Raw genomic sequence first — 15,181 nt, 5'->3', positions numbered from 1 at the left:
GATGTATGCTGTGCTATACTCTGCTGATTAAAGTGACTGTGTCCAGACTTACAAGTGGCTGTGCTGGCAAAGTGATTGTGTATAGGGGGCACACTGCACGCTAATGTATGCTTCACTATACTCTGCTGATTAAAGTGACTGTGTCCAGACTTACAAGTGGCTGTGCTGGCAAAGTGACTGTGTATAGGGGGCACACTGCACACTGATGTATGCTGTGCTTTACTCTGCTGATTAAAGTGTTGAGACTCACAAGTGGCTGTGTGTACAAATAAAATGTAAAAAAGTAAAAAAAGCTTTCAAGAAAGTGAAAAGTAAAAAAAATAAAATATTTTTTTTGGTGCTATACCCCACTGTGTATACAGGCACCATGACTCTTGGGGCCTCAGCCCTCTGTTTATAAAAGCACCATGAATTCTTGGGCCATATCCCTCTGTGTATACAAGCACCATAATTCCTTGGGCCATAGCCCTCTGTGTATACAAGCACTGTAACTACTTGGGCCTTAGCCCACAGTATATAAAAGCACCATGACTCCTTGGGCAGTAGCCGTCTGTGTATAAAAGCACCATGACACCTTGGGCCTTAACCCTCTGTGTATACAAGCACCGTAACTCCTTGGGCTTTAGCCCTCTTTGTATAATAGCAACATGACTCCATGGGAACTAGCCCTCTATGTATAAAAGCACTGTGACTCCTTGGGTCATAGCCCTCTGTGTATACAAATACTGTAACTCCTTGGGGCCTAGCCCACTGTATTTACAAGCACCATGACTCCTTGGGCAGTAGCCCTCTGTGTATACAAGCATCATGACTCCTTGGGCAGTAGCCCTCTGTGTATAAATGTACCATGACTCCTTGGGCAGTAGCGCACTGTGTATAAATTAAAAGCACCATCACTCATTGGGCAGTAGCTCTCTGTTTATAAGGCTATAAGCACCATAACTCATTGGGCAGTAGCCCTCTGTGGGTATAAGTACTGTGACTGCTTGGGCACTAGCCCTTTGTGTGTATAAGGCTATAAGCACTGTGACTCCTTGAGCAATAGCCCTCTGTGTGTATAAGCACCGTAACTACTTGTGCAGTAGCCCTCTGTGCAGAGCCGTAACTAGACTTTTTGGTGCCCTGTGCTAGAAAGAGCATTGGCTCCCCCCTCATTTCTCAAAGGGACATAATGCACCCAAAATAGGGCCATGGCCTCATGGGGAAGGGTCAGGGAAGAGATAGGAGAGGCCAGGAGATGCTGGGGATGAAATAAGAGGAAGCTACAAGCAAGAATGATAATAAACAGAAATTTAACAGGCCAAAACAGCACCCCCTGACCTTTGGTGCCCTATGTCATGGCACCGGCCGCACTACCCTAGCTACTGCCCTGCCTCTGTGTGTATAAGCACTGTGACTCCTTGGGCAGTAGCCCTTTGTGTGCATAAGGCTATAAGCACTGTGACTCCTTGAGAAATGGCCCTCTGTGTGTATAAGCACCATAACTCATTGTGCAGTAGCCCTCTGTGTGTATAAGGCTATAAGCACCATGACTCCTTGAGAAATAGCCCTCTGCATGTATAAGCACTGTGACTCCTTGGGCAGTAGCCCTCTGTGCATTAAAGCACCATGACTCCTTGGGCCATAGCCCTCTGTGTATACAAGCACCGGGACTCCTTAGGGCTTAGCCCTCTGTGTGTCCTTAACACACAAGTACTGTGACTCAGTAGTGAGTGGCAGTAAGTGGCAATGTTTCATAGATGTGTTTTACACTGCGGTGTCTGTCGTTTAGTAACCAGCCAGGTCACTGCAGCCTTTGGCCAATAATGGTGAAAATAATATTGTGAGCTGTGAGGTGGTCTAAATTTACTTTAAATTACTGAAAATTAATCTTATTGGGGTTAATAATACTCTAGGAACAAAAAAAGCCCAAATTGTCTGACTTTAGCTTTTTTTGTAAATGTTTGTAAAAAAATCCAAATCCAAAACCAGTCATGGCAGGTTTGGCAAATCCATAGCCGGACAACGAATCAGAACAAAGAGCCTGATTCAGACCCGCTCACAAGCGGGTCAATGGTGGCCCAGTGCGCATGCGCATGACAGACCCGGCTCCGTCATGCACATGTGCGAGACCCAGATAGCAATGGGCAAACCATCACTCCGGGTCTCATACCAAAGGGGGCGTGCTGTCGATGTTGAGTGACAGCACGCCCCCTTTGGTGGGCGGGCCGGGGGCATGGCTGCCCAGACGGAGGTGTTCCCATGGGAATGCCTACCATCTGGGGCCTGCCCCACTGATATCACAAGTGATGTCAGTGGGAGTGCTTTCAGCTCTGTTAGAGCCGAAAGCACTCTTGGGCTTGCGGCAATGAGACCCTACAATAAGGTTCTCATCGCAAGCCCGATGGTCACGATGGTCTTGACCAATCACGACCATCTTCCTGGGCCACTCGCTATAGCTGTGAACCCACAGCTATGCAAGCGGCCAGGAGGCCGCTCTGAAAAACAAGAAGGATGGCCCTGATTCAGAGTGAGCGCTCTGTCAGAGCGTTCGGCTCTGAATCAGGGCCAAAATCCAAATCCAGCAAAAATGGTCTAGCGCACTTCCATACTATTTACAAGTGTGGATGCCTGCCCCCTTGCCTACTTTCTCTGAGTCCTTCCCTTAACTGTTCATCTTCCCTTGCAGAAGATAAGGAGCAGCAGGTTGCTGGGCTGGCTGAGGCTGTGCTAAGTCTGGGAAGAGAAGATTATTATTAAAATATGTCTGACATCCAGTGAATGTAAGTCAGCTCAGCAACTCAACAAGCTTTTGGTTGTGTAGTGTACTAATTATTATTATTTTTTTACAATCAAGGATTATCTGTAAAATCTGTTTTGTTGTGTTTTAAAATTACCACTGGATCATGAAATATAATCAGGTTTTGGAAATGTTACAACTTGATAGATATTTTTTTGTGTGGCTGTAGGTGAAATTTCCTTATCTGTAGAATCCTGTGTCTACTTCCAACATCTTTTTTTGCAGTTTGCAAAAGGAGACTTTTGCATAGACACAACTAGTAAAGGGACCTGGATCACCTCAATCCCTCCCCCCACTCTACCCCAAACCCCTCTCTGCTGCTCTGCCCCCTCCTCCCTGCTCTGTTGCGTGGCATATTATGTTTTCAGGTACAATGATGTGTGGCATAATTATGTATTGCGACACTGATGTGTAGCATAATTATGAATTGGGTGTTCAGCTATGTGGCATAATTATGTAGTGCGGGCACTTGTTTGTGGCATATAACTGTCCACAGTGCACTCACAAATGTTGTTCCCAAGGCTTGGTTAAAAGCATGCGGATGAGGTTTTATGTAGATGGCTGGGAAGAGTACATTGCTGGGATCAGGGGTGGCAGTTTGAATCTTTGTCTAGGGCTCCCAGAAACCTTGCAATGACCCTGCTAGGGCTGGTCCCATGGCACTGCTGCTTATCACAGCATAAAAGAGGCTGGGGGGGATAGCTTGTAATGAATATGTCTGTTTAACATTTTAGGGAAATCTGACACATGACAGCATATTTAAAAACATACAAACCAAAGAATGCACAAGTCTAATTTCTGTTCTTTAAAGAGATGAGAGGGTTTGACCGTACCCACCCGAATTTTGAGATCTGGATCAAGATCTCAATGTGGCTCGAGGTTTCCCACATGACTGATCTCAAAGCAAGGCAAAACGTCATCCTCCCACTGTCGGATTCTCATGGGTTTTGGATTATATAAAGGACTCCACGATCTGAGCCATTTTCATTCTGGCAGTGGAGAGAGAAGCTAACAGATGTGTAGTCAGTCGCTGTCAGTCACTCCAGTCGGGGTCTTGGGCCGAAGGCTCTTGCTGTGTTTTCCATAACGGGGCTTAGGCTGCAGTATATAAAGGGGGCTTCCATCAGTGGGTACTGCAGCTGCTGTGTTGCTTCACTTTTCCTTTCAAGTAACTGTGGTTGCTGCTGTGTTGTTGTCCTGTCCATCAGGCTAGGGCTGCAGTCCATAAAAGGGTGCTCTGTAGTCTAGGGGGGGGTGGTGCTCTTCCCCAGTGTAAAAAAAATATAAAATACTTTTTTCTTTCTTTATTTTTGTGTGTGTAACTTAGCTGCGCTATTATTATATGGTTACACAGATGCAGTTTATCGTCCACGTATTTGTGACTCTTCAGATGCTTTGTCCGCACTTGGCAGTGGTGCTTTGTTGTCCATTAAAAAGGGGTGCTGTCTGTGTTGTTCATCAATGGGCTGCTGCCTCATTCAGGGGTGCTCTTCCCCAGTGTAAAAATATTAAGGGCTCTATTTACAACAATCCGCATATTGAATGCAGATTGTAGTGTGATATTATCGACTGAATTAGCATTGCGAATTCAGGCAATATCACAGGGATTTACTACAAATCCCTTGCAGGGACAGAGCTTGCGAGAAATCTCTGTCCCTGTGAATCCCCTCTGCACATGTCATGGTATTTTCACAAAAAATACCATGACAAAGTGCCCACTCATGCACCGACCAGCCGCCGATGCTACCCCCGGCGCTAAGCCCTGCCCCCATTGTCAAGCCCCACCCTCATGATTGCAGAACCCCTGTGACCCCCCTCACCCCCCATGACTCCCCTCTTCCCTAAATAGCACTTAACTGCATGATCCGGGCCTCCGGTGATGTCCTTGATGCGTCGGTCAGGTGATATCCCATACTGCACTGGGATCCGATCACCTGATGATCTGGCCGCAGTGCAGTATGGGAGACCAGCTGACCGGAGGGGAGACATCACCGGAGGCCTGATCACCGGTCCCTGGAGTCAGGTAACTAAAGACATTTTTAGACAATTTTTTTTTCTTTTTTTTACAGTAATCAGCTTGCAGTCTGTTTAGACCACACAGCTTATTACTGGGACCAACTCCCGGCTCTGCTCTCCCCGTTAGAGTGGAGCAGGAGTCCAGTAACTGGGGGAGACCCTGGATAACGCCACCTCCAGGTTGCGTTATTATCACATGGCCTCCCTAGGTATTTTTTTCACATTTTATTTTTAATAATTCTGGTCGGATCACATTTCCCATTACAATTATGGGAAATGCAATCTGATTACTAAAAATAACTGATACTTAGGGGTTGGAGTAGATTTTTACGAATTCTACTCCAGTTGCCCTGTAATAACAGGTGATACTAAAATAATGTGAAAAGGGTGTGAAACACCCTTTTTCACTTTATTTTAGTAAAAATAATGTTAATAAATAGAGCCCTAAAAGTGAACTCAAACTATTATCAATTCACCAAAAAAAAAGATATTTTTTTTTGTCTGTGTGTTTTAGCAATTTAGCTGAGCTATTATAGTTTAGTTACACTGCCGGCCAGACCGCAGTTTATTGTCCATGTATTGTGACACTATAAGTTGTAGTGCAGTGTGTTATTATCAAACACACACAAAAAAAAATCTTTTTTTTGGTGAATTGATAATAGTTTGATTTCACTTTTAGGGCTCTATAAAAATATTGTGACACTGTAAGTGGTAGTGCTGTCTAATATTCAACTTTTCACTTCTTTCCTCAATCATGAATAAATTATTAGTCTACATGCTGACTACAAGACCACAACAAAGTGCTAAATAACATACATTGTATATAAAACATAATGACATCACTGTAAGTGGCAGCACAGTGTATTATTCTTTTCATATTCATAAATAATCTTGTGAAACTAAGTGGCAGTGCAGTGTGTTATTCTTTTCTTATTTATAAAATATCTTGTGACACTGTAGATCCTTGATACTGCAGTGTAATATTTCAAATTGGTACAAATTGAAATGTGTGCTTTACCCCACTTCAGTTAATTTGTGTTTGTTGATATGGAGAAAGATCAGTTGAGAGTAGAACAGGATCCACATAAAAGTGCTGTTGCTGTTGCCAGTGCCACCAGTCATGGCGATACTAGTCCATCTACATCATCTACTAAAGCCGATGCTCAAGGGCATACAGGGCTTTAGTTTGGGAACCTAAAATCAAGAACCAATCTTTTACAGTGGTAAAGAATAAAACATCAAAGGGAATGTTAGCTGCAGAAAGACATAAAATTGTCAATATGCCTTTCACCACATGAAGTGGCTAGGAAAGGCTAAGGCCTTGGCCTTCATTTATGACTTATGATGATGTAAGCACAAGTGAATTTGCTGACATAGAAGTCAAGGATGCTTCTGTGGAAGTGCACCAGGATGAGCAGGAAATTTGTGAAGCTGATGCTAATAAGGATGTTGTTGATGAGGATGTTGTTTGTGTAAATCAGGCAACAGTGATTGCCCATGATAAGTAAAAGCCCATTGTCAACAACAAAATCCACTTCTTATGTGTGGAATTATTTCTACCCAAATCCAGAAACAACTGTATAGTCATCTGTACCCTTTGTAAAACAAGAGTAAGTAGAGGTAGGAACCTTAACCATCTGGGAATCTCCTCCCTGTTACATAATCTGCAGTGCATCTATCCAAAAAGTTTTTGTGTTTTGTGTTAACTCATCTGCATCACCAGTTGGTCTTTTGGAAAAGTTTAGTTTTTTCTCGGCAGATACACTTGCTGAAGAAACTGAAGGAGAAGCCATTGCTACATCACGTGCCACTTGAGCTGCCAATTTGCTTACCAACAGCTCTTTGCATCTCTTCAGATCTGTGTCCATTGGGAAGAAAGACAAAGCATATAGTATGCCTTAAACCTTATATATTAAATCTTGCATTTGCTCTGTTCAGCTTGTCCACATATCTGTGGATAAGTGAACAGTGGGTACAACAGCATTTTGGAGGCCACTAATTTAGTTTCCTTTAATGTCCCTGTACAGGCTGGGTATTGCTTTTCTAGTGAAGTGGCATTTTGATGAGATTTGGTAGTGGGGACACATAACCTCAATTAATTGTCTAAAACCTACTGCATTATTGGTGGATATTGGATGCACATCTAATATCATCATAGATGTTATGGCATCAGTGATCTGCTATGCAACTGGGTGAATGCTGTCATATTGTACTTGCTCCTCCTTGAAAAGGATTGTTTAACAGTCATTTGTTTTTTAAAGTACTACTATTAGTCTTCCTTGCAACTGCTGGGATGAAAATCCACTCTCAGCAGCAGGCATAGCGCTCAAGGATTCTTCTGGGGCAGGGACTGCATGCCCCTTTAATTTAAAAAAAAATATTCTGAACCACCAAGTTGATTTTGTGGGCAAAACATGGGACATATTGTTCACCCATGCTGTCCCCTCCTCCCTCATAAATTTGCTTCAGAATCAAATAATGAAATACATTTTTTTACCAATCAACCCTTCCTGTTCCTTCGTTCAGCCTCATACATACTCTAATTCCCTCAGGCCTCTTGATTAATGAAAACCTATGTTTCCTTATGTGCCACATTGGAAGTTGAACTGCCACGTGTTTGTGCCACCAACTGCTGCCACTTAGCTTAGTCAGCCAGCTAGCTTGGTGCAAATTTTGTGCCTAAACCTGGTGAAAACAATATTTTGAGCTGTGAGGTGGTCAAAATTGACTGGAAACGAGTGGAAATTATTGTTATTGAGGTCAATAATACTGTAGGAACAAAAAAAACAAATTATGTGATTTTAGCAGTTTGTATAAAGTTTTGGAAAAAAAATACAAATACAAAACCTAAACTTGCAAGGAGCGGTTTTGGCAAAACCAAATTCAGATCCAAAAACATGAGGAGATACAGATACAAAACCAAAACTTGGGTGTCGGTGCACATCCCTAGTTCTTTAACTTTTTGCTTTTATTATTGATTGTTATGTGTTATTATTATTTATTTACTCCCAGGAGCAAATAGTTTTGTTCTAGTTCTCTCTTTGTTATATGTATTACTATTATATAAAATTTTATACATTTTGCATAAATTTTGTGTTTTTCATGATGGTATAAGCGCCTTTGCAGTATTTCCCTGTTTAGCTCTCTTTTTGTATTGGAGACAGGCAATCTCCAATTCTGCAAATTGGCAGCTGTACCCTCTGGGTCTAAGCACCACTGGTCTCCATCAGGCTCCAAGGTTATTTTGTGATATTAGTTTTCATGTTAAGCAAAGAGGTACTTTCTGTATGCACAGGATATGAAGCACACATTGGCCAATAAATGCTTACCAATATTTGTGGTTCACGACATCCTGTAATACGATGGAAAGTCAGCCTTTCATGTTGTATGCTGATATGTCCCATCAATCCACCTGCACACTAGCTGCTGGTAGAGGGTTTTCACCATTGTCTGCATCACCTGGTTGACTATAAGGCAAACTGTGAATAGCCCGACTCCAAACAAGCAAGAGATTGTTCATTACTCTCCAGGAGTAGCATACCACCACAATGCAATGGCTAGCCTCCTGCTCGGCTTGATAGGTTTCCTAAACTTACTGGTTTGCATAGAAAGTGCATGGGTCAGTAAGTCCAGTAGATAGTGAAATGTAACACATAACATCCGGAAGTGTGGCATCCACTGTTCATCCTAAAAGGCTTCCACAGACCTTATGACAGCTTCTCTATGCCTGCGGGCTCTGGCCCACATTGTTTGGTCTATTGCTATGTTCAGTTTCAGGATGGTTGTGATGCTAGATGATATGAGGGCTCTCCTCATGCACAAATATTGGTGTCAAGTCTAAGCTCTTTCAGCCAAAAATTGCATGCTCCTCCCCATGAAATAACTGTACACTATGCTGCGGTGTCACAAGCTGTATCAAGCTCTCACTTGCTACATCAAACAGCAGTAAAGTACAAACACAGAAACTCTAGGCTGCACACTGGCAATATACATTGATGATAATTGCTGAAATCCTGTGAGCAGTCCCCACCTCTCCCTTTTGTTGCCTTTTGTGACCTCAACTTTGTGAGCTTGAAAAAGGCAATTTTTTACTAGATTTTACCGGGTTCAGTGTGAACGTGGTTAACCGGGGAATAATCAGGGTCGAAGGTGCAGTGTCCTGGTGGCTGCCAACCAGAAGTGCCATGGATTAACAGAAGTTCCCAATGAAAACAGTTGTATCCAAAGCAACCTAACCTAATCTGAATATGTCAGTTAAGCACAGTATTTTGACTGTAATAATATTTGTTGATATACTGTACAAAAACAATCTATTGATACTTTCTTTTTTAAGCTCAAAACCCCAATAGCAAATACTGTAATAAATTTTTAGACCATGACGGTCAGTAGTTCCGCATAGAAGAGGAATGCTCTAAAATATGATTCATAAAAGAGAGAAAATCTCTATTACTAAGAAAAATGTATTGAGAGGGAGGAGGGTGGAGTGGATAACCATTATCTTGCCTAGGATCCTGAGTTCTTAATCCAGCCCAAGAATTGACCATGGTAATGGATGTCCTGAGTAAATTTGAGTGGCGGCTGGGATGGCCTCAGACTAACTGTCTATATGAACTGAGAGCTTGCTTTGTAAGATGGATGAATATGTCCAGTCCTTTACAGTAGCATGGACTAAAGCTTATAGTACCTATTTCATTGCAAATCAGTTTCCGGCTTCTGGTAACAGGTCAATATGATGTTTGTATGTCCAAACTCCATTCATTTTCTCCTTTTTTTTATTAATATGTACATGAATTAAATGTTAGCTATGCTGAATGAACTAAGTAATTTAAACTGTGATTGTAGCACATCTGGTTTCACTCTGCAAGATAATGTAAATATTAATATTTATTGTAATAACCAATTATGCTAATTTACTAAGTCTTTGTATATCTTTTTCAATGTATTTAGATTGTATGCCTTTTTATGTTTATTTTTCCTTATCTATTTTTTCTTGTAGCATGTAAAACCTAATGTAATGGATTGGACGAGGTTGGATTCTATTTCTCTTTTTACTCTTATTAATTTACTTTGAAACCTGATAGCATAAATACAGAGAATATGGCTATGCTCTAAAATATGGCTGTCATCTTGACATAAATCCCCATTGATGGTTGCCATGGTAACATTATAATAGTTTGAGGCCTTTCTTGTGAGTTAGATTTCAAATGCCTGCAGAGCGCAAAAAAGTTATAAAAACTGCACTGGCTTTGACATTAAGAGTGAACATTTGTAATTCAATAAATATTCAACAGCATTAAAGATTTAAACATTCTTAATTGCATTTGTGTTCCTTGAAAAACAGTTTTGTGCAAGTGTCTGTGATTTTGTTGGAATACATTCTTTCACTTCTCAGTTAGATGAAAGGAGTTCACCTCTACCTTGCAGGGTTGTATAAGGAATGAAGAAAAAGGAATAAAGTGTACAAGCAAAGCTCACAGATTGACTTGCAAATTCTACTTGTCACAGCAATACTCAATCCCTCATGAATTCTATCCTATTTCTTCTTGGCTTTAGTGGTTGTCGGCTCTGAATATTAGATGCACTAGTCTCAATCCCAGCTGGACAAGCTGCTGCATAGCACAACATTGCTTATTCTTTTTTTTTAATCAATAATATTTTTTATTGAACAATTTTTGAATAAAAATACAGAAAAAAGATCAAGGAATAAAGAAAAACATAGAAACAGGGGGTACATAACACATAAGTATAAATATATATAATGTGCAATTAATATAATATAAAATAAATTACATTACAAGGTAACAATAAGTTCCAATACCAAAACAGTATTTCCAAAAACAAAACAATAGTTATAACTACACATCAATTGGAAATGGGAGAGTCATTCAAACTGAATTGTAATGGATTAGAAAAAGATGGTTTAGATAGAAGAGCCGCTCCCTCCCCAGCCATCACATACTCATGCCAGGCTTTCCACTTTATCAACAGAGAAAAAGCTGAAGCAGAATAAGGCACTGATTCTGTCTCCATTTGGAAATGAAAATGAATCTTATGAAACACTTTAATAATCAAGGGGGGTAAAGGTTGCTTCCAACATTGAGCTAATGCAGCTTGAGCTGCAATACAAATATGCCCAAGAACATAATGATGATATACCAGTATAGAACTAGGATAAATATGTAACAAAATAAAGACAGTGAAGGGGAGAGAGATAATCCCAAAATGTTATGCATTAAAAAAATACCTCTTACCAATAACTCCGTATAAGGGGACAAGACCAAAACACATGGTATTGATGACCAACCTCACCACAATTGCGCCAACAAAATTTAAAGCACATGGGCCAATAGGATTGTAGTTTATCAGGAGTAAGATAAAGTCTGTTTAATAATTTAATCTGTATCTCAGTATGGTTCAAGCATCTTGACATGTGAAAAGAGGAGGAATACACTGATTGCCACTGTGAGTCAAAAATAACATGGCCCACATCTACTATCTCACTTGAGCAGCAGACTTATCAGAGGGACATGTGTCAAGGAGAACTCTATACCAGAATGACATACCACTCTTCTACCGACCCTTCTGTAATTGAGATAATAGTGTAGTGGGAAGTGCATGCATCATTCCCCTGGGACCTAACCGGCTTCCAAAACCAATGATGAATCTGAATATAATGGAACATCTCTGACTGAGGTAAAGAGAAGTGGTACTGCAGCACTGAAAATGGAAGAATCAAGGTCTCCCAACTTGTGTATTCACTTATCATACCAAATAGTAAGAGAAAGATTAGGGATACATTTAGCCAATGCCTTAACAGATAGTTCAGATGAGGGACAGGAAAGTCCAATAATCTTAGATAGCAGCTTATTCCAAACTTGTAATGAGGCATGTATAGAGGGCAATAAGAAAGTAACTTTTGGACATAGAGATTTGGGAGTCCAGAGCAAATCTTTTAGAGGGAATCCCCAACAATTATTTTGTTCTAGAGATACCCAACATAGATGAGAAGGATGACAAAACCATTCCTGTAGGGAAACTAATAAACAAGCATCTTGATATAAATTTAAATCTGACAAATCTAAACCACCATGTTCATTTGGAAGAATCATTCGAGTTCTAGCTAATTTTGGTTGGTGATTCTTCTAAAGATAGCTAGATAAAAGAGTACGGCATTTTATCTGTATATTTACTAAGGAAAATTAAAGGGATTGTTCAAATAAGATACATCAATTTTGGTAATAGGGACAGTTTAAAAGCAGCTACCGACCTAACCAGGATCTCTCATAGGAACTCCATAATTTCAAATAATTAGACAAAGCATCAATTATAGCAGGCAAATTAACTTCAAAAACCAATTTAGAAGAGTGGGGAATATGAATTCCAAGATAGTGAATAGAAGTAGTATGCCAATTACATTGAAAATCACAATGAAGAGAAGTAACTACGGAGGGAACAAGGTTAATAGGTAAAGCAACAGTTTTGGTCATATTTAACCTATAGTAAGAGGAGGCACCATGTGTCTCCAACACCAAATGCAAATAGGGAAGAGATCTTTCAAGGTCGGTGACAAAAAGAGAACATTGTCCACAAATTAACTTGTGTGAAATATCACCAATTTTAATTCCAGGAATTCAGTGTCTGCTCGTAATTTAGCAGCATAAGGTTCAAAATCCAAAACAGATATTAAAGGGGAAAGAGGGCACCCCTGATGTGTACCATTCAAAACAGGGAATGTGTCCAACAGAAAACCATTACTAAAGACCCTAGCTGATGGTGTACTATGTAAAGCTGAAATAGACATTAATATACGGTCTACAAATCCAAATTTGGAAAGAACAGTTGGCATACATAACCAATTTAAATGGTCAAATGCTTTTTCAGAATCTAAAGAAAGCAAGAGCATTCCAGATTGAGTAGAAATAATGCTATCAATAAGATTAAATACTCTCCGTGTGTTGTCAGAGGCTTGTCTGCTGGACACAAACCCCACCTGATTGGGATGAATGAGGGAGGGAAGGAGAGGGGAAAGATGGTTAGCAATTAATCTGGCATCAAATTTAACATCTCCATTCAGGAGAGCTATAGGGCGATAGTTTTGTCAGAAGGCTTGGTCTTTTCAGGGTTTTGGTAGAGTCACTATTTGGGCTTCCAATATCTCTGTAGGAAATGAGCCAACCTCTGATACAACATTAAACAATAACATCAATTTGGGAGTTAAATAATCAGAAAGAGTAATATAAAAGTCATTAGTGAATCCATCAGGTCCAGGAGCTTTCCCAGGTGATAGCGATGAAATTGCCGCTGTCACTTCTGTCTGTGTCCAAGGATTGTTCAAATCTAGCACCTGGTTGTTAGTCAGAGAGGGGAGGTCAATAGCAGAAAGAAAATAAGTAATTATAGATGGTGTAGGTTGAGGAATAGAGGAGTCAGAAGACAGATTATATATTCGAGAATAATAATCAGCAAAGAGATTGGCAATTGCAGAAGGATTCATTATCTTGGTACCATTGGGAGAAATAATATATTTGATTCTATGTTTAGCTTATTGAACATGAAGTTTATGAGCTAATAGTTTTCCTGCATGATTACCCAATAGGTAGAACTTTAAACATAACCTGTTTAGCGCAGTTTGGGTGTGAGCTAAAAAAAGTTTTTGAAGCTGACTCCCAATAGCAGGCATTTCTTTATGTAGCTCTCTAGAGGGGAGTGATTTATTATGATCTTCCAAATCCTTAAGTTTAGCCTCAATATCTAGTTGTATTTGGGCATTTGACTTTTAACTTGAGCTCCAGCCTGTATAGCAGAACCTCATTTTACAGCCTTAAAAGCACACCAGAATGTAACATCCGAGGTATCAGAAGGGGCATTAGTTTCCAGGAAGGCTTTCATACTATCTTCTATATGTTATTAAGCCACAATATCGGACAACAAATGGGGAGAGATTCTCCAGGAGTGAGGAGGTAAAGTTTGACTAAACAGATTCCATTTCCATAATAGTGGGGCATGATCAGACCATGTAATAGGTAAGATATCTAGAGAATGAGAGTGTTGTAAGGTCAATTTATATGTTAGCAGCAAATCAGTTAATGAATATGAGTTATGGACGGGATAGAAATACATGTAATCATGTGAGGAAGGATTGTATACTCTCCACACATCATAGAGATTGAATTCTGCTAATAGAGACTGAAATGGTTGACATATAGAAAAATTGAAAAGAAAAAGCAGAGCATATATAGTTAAGTACACAAGCCTAATCATTGTATCAGATATAAAATAACAATAAGATAGACTTGTAGTTATACATAAACCTGTGAAAGAAAAAAAAAAAAAAGTATTGACTATTGAATACATGTGCAACAACCTGAAAAAAGTAACACTTTGGTAACTCATGAATCTTGGGACAGAGTTCTTGTTGAATCCGAAAGCAGTCCTCAGGGACAACATAGGTACACTATCCCTGAATAATTTAATATAAAATTGGCAGAAAGATACTACTAAGAATAGCTACAAAAACAAAACAACAATTTATTTCAAGTAGTGGACCATTCTTGTTGAAGTGGAGATGCTTTTCTTGAAGTGTTTGGTAATTTGACTGAAATGTCCCTCTCCAAAAGGAGCTTGGCACCAGCGTCAAGGTCTGAAATCACATATCAAGAGCCACCATGAGTAACATTTAGGATTAGAAAAGGACATGGGTGGAAGGATATGTACTTTAGCTTTTTTCAGAGGCATAGTCGAGAGAATACAGTTATTGTAAATATAGAGAAATAAGTTGGAAATTACACAGAGAATTACATGAGAATGGCACACTTATTCCAAGTAGATAAGTACAGGTTACATTTTGCTCACGAAGGACATGGGGGAGAGAGGACATAGCAGGGGATCACATCAGAACATGGACTCCGCAGCACATCTGATTACACACACCAGTATTCCAATAGAAGGTGTGGCAAATATATTGCTGGAGAAATATTGCTGTATAAATTATAGAAGAGAAACAGTCCTTCTGAAAATCAAAATGTCTGCTGTGCCTTGTTCAGGAATTACACACCATACCAGTGGTATCAGGCCATTAAGATCTGAATATGCAGTGGGCAGGGGGCAGATTAATCCCTTAGTGTGGGTGGAAGCCAGCAGGGACTTTTCACTGAAGCCACAAGTGCACCAGGAGTTGCCGTGATCACTTCCAGATAGCCCCAAGCCACATTCATCAAAATACCCAGAGGCTCAGGTATTGGAGCTCCACTTCATCCGGTAGGCAGTGAGACTGGGGAGCTCACCGCAGTGAGGAGGATGTAGCGGTCAGGCTATGGTTAAGCCACAACTGCACCAGCACTGATTGCGACCTCCTCAGCCCTCAAATCTAGGCCCTGGATTTGGCCC

The sequence above is a fragment of the Taudactylus pleione genome, unplaced genomic scaffold (assembly GCF_031769625.1).
Source record: "Taudactylus pleione unplaced genomic scaffold, aTauple2 ptg001314l, whole genome shotgun sequence".
Classification (NCBI taxonomy): Eukaryota; Metazoa; Chordata; class Amphibia; order Anura; family Myobatrachidae; genus Taudactylus; species Taudactylus pleione.
This window is presented reverse-complemented; position numbering follows the sequence as displayed.